The sequence below is a fragment of the Octopus bimaculoides genome, chromosome 9 (genome assembly GCF_001194135.2).
Source record: "Octopus bimaculoides isolate UCB-OBI-ISO-001 chromosome 9, ASM119413v2, whole genome shotgun sequence".
NCBI classification, from domain to species: Eukaryota; Metazoa; Mollusca; class Cephalopoda; order Octopoda; family Octopodidae; genus Octopus; species Octopus bimaculoides.
In genome coordinates, this window is record NC_068989.1 from 67,503,856 (window position 1) to 67,506,195 (window position 2,340).

Consider the following 2,340-nt stretch of genomic DNA (forward strand, 5'->3'; position numbering starts at 1 on the left):
CACTCTCTGAGTGGTTGGCGTTAGGAAGGGCATCCAGCTGTAGAAACTCTGCCAAATTTAGATTGGAGCCTGGTGTTGCCATCCGGTTTCACCAGTCCTCAGTCAAATCGTCCAACCCATGCTAGCATAGAAAGCGGACGTTAAACGATGATGATGATGATGATGATGATGATGATTATTATTCAGGTCACTGCCTCGAATTGAACTCGGAATCTTGGGGTTAGTAGCCTGCACTATTAACCACTACACCATATGGCGTAGTGGTTAAGAGCGCAGGCTACTAACCCCAAGATTCCGAGTTCGATTCCAGGCAGTGACCTGAATAATAATAATAATAACATCGAAAAATATCTTAGGAATGAGAACCCAGGTTCGAAATTTCCCCAAGACACCTGAAGAAGGCTGGTGGATATATCAGCTGAAACAGTATGTTAACAACAAACAAGATGAGGACAAATATCCGTCAAATGTAAATATGTACATAATTCCTCATCTCTTAAATAAAGAACTGTATTAAATAAATAGCAGTTGAATATCAAGGTCACTGGCTCGGGAACGAAATTTGCAAACCCAGGCCTCAAATTTTTTACAAATAAGGTCATGTTTTATTTATTCATTTATTTATGTTCTTTGAGAAGAAACCTAATTCAAGGTACTTTTTACAGATCACTTTTAACTCACTGTCTTCTAAACCTGAGAAAAGTATGTAGGGGTGTAAATTTTGATTTTGCACTCCACAAAAATTTTAGGGGGTGCAAGTGCACCCCCTGTTCCCGGCCCACGACCAGGGTCAATGTAACTGACTTAACCTCTTCCCTTGAAATTGCTGGCATCGTGCCAAAATCTGGGCTTTTCCAATGCCTTAGCCTCACCATCACTTGCGGTAATGCTGCAAGCGTGCTGATCGGCTTCGGCAGGTTATGAGTATTTTTGCCAAATTTGTGGCGGTGTATTGAACAGATTTTCACCAAATTTGGCAAAAATATTCATAACCCTAACCCTAACTCTAAAACCCGAACCCTAAAGCTAAAACCAGTACAAACGCACGAACGATGTCATAAATTACAGTACCACCGATAGTTGTTGTTGACAAACAACGGCACTAATTTTATTCAAGGGAAAAGATCCCATTACACCGCACAACGTTTTGTTGACAATCCATAGCAGTAACTGTTTTCACCTCAATAGACGTCAGTGATTGGTTGAAACTACCAAAATACGACAACTTTTAACATGAAATAACTTCGAATATAAAAATTTTTCTCTGTTCTATAAGACAAAATATACAAGTATACAAAGTTTGAAAGTGTTTTGGTAGAAAACACACTAAATAAAACATAAATAAAATATGGTGCCTGCCAAATCAGACAGATTCAAATGTTATAAAACGACAATGTTCTAAAAGATGTACATTTAGATAGAAATAAAAAAAACAAAAACAATATTAAGTACAAAATTGGGGACAACTTTTACAGTAAAGTATTCATTTAAGACTTGTTCTTGACGCAATTCATATTCTCAATTGTAACGACAATACAATACTTATAGATAAAGCATGAATAAATTAGTTTTGTCTGCTCTATTTAAAGCTGGTGGAACTGGGCTAGTTGTAGGTGAGTGACTTTGCTATTGAAAGACTCAGTGCTGAATACAGAACGAATCGTTGCCCCTTCGGGTGTTTTTGCTGACTGGCACTATTTTGACTTAATTCAAAGCAGTAAAATTATTTCATTCAAATCTCTAACCTCCGCACGGCAGACTGTTTGGGCAGAAGTATCAAATGATACGGATATTCATTTAAAAGAAAACAGATATTTTCAATTGAATTAAAACTACAGCAATAAAAATAAACAATTAGCAAGGTTCTACTTACTGTTATTGATCCTCTGAGATGTTTGGTGTAATTTTTGTATAGATTGTTCTAGATGTTTATAATCAAATTATGTTTTAGTTTAAATGCAGGTTAAATTCTCGGTAAATTTTTACCAAGTTCTCTTGGTGACCTTGAGACGATGTTATAAATTTGTAATGTAGTCACACAAAAAAAAAAAAAGGCGTGTTGAAATATCTAAAATAGCTTTCAGCTGACTGTTTTATTTTCTCTCCTGGTGTTCGGTTATAAATGAAATATACTTGATCACATGAATTTGATTGGAGGAGAAAAAAAATATACAGAAGAACTTTTCATGACATTACGATTTACGCCGAAATATAATTTGTCACAATAAATCACAAGAAAATCAAATAGGAAAAAAACAAAAACTTCCCCACTAAAGCAAAAATAACTTGCCAAACAAATAAAGTTTAACGTGGTTCAAGGGAAAGATAAATATATGTGTG

At 35.5% G+C, this 2,340-nt stretch overlaps 1 protein-coding gene across 1 annotated transcript in view; it reads right to left on the reverse strand.

Annotated features, from left to right (window-relative positions):
* The window catches only part of LOC106881168 (uncharacterized), a 7,278-nt gene extending 4,949 nt beyond the window's left edge, over window positions 1-2,329 (reverse strand). The window contains exon 1 of the mRNA XM_014931458.2: window positions 1,874-2,329. The gene's annotated coding sequence lies outside the window, so the exon portion shown is untranslated. The remainder of the gene's footprint in view (window positions 1-1,873) is intronic.
* Window positions 2,330-2,340: the final 11 nt, after the last annotated feature.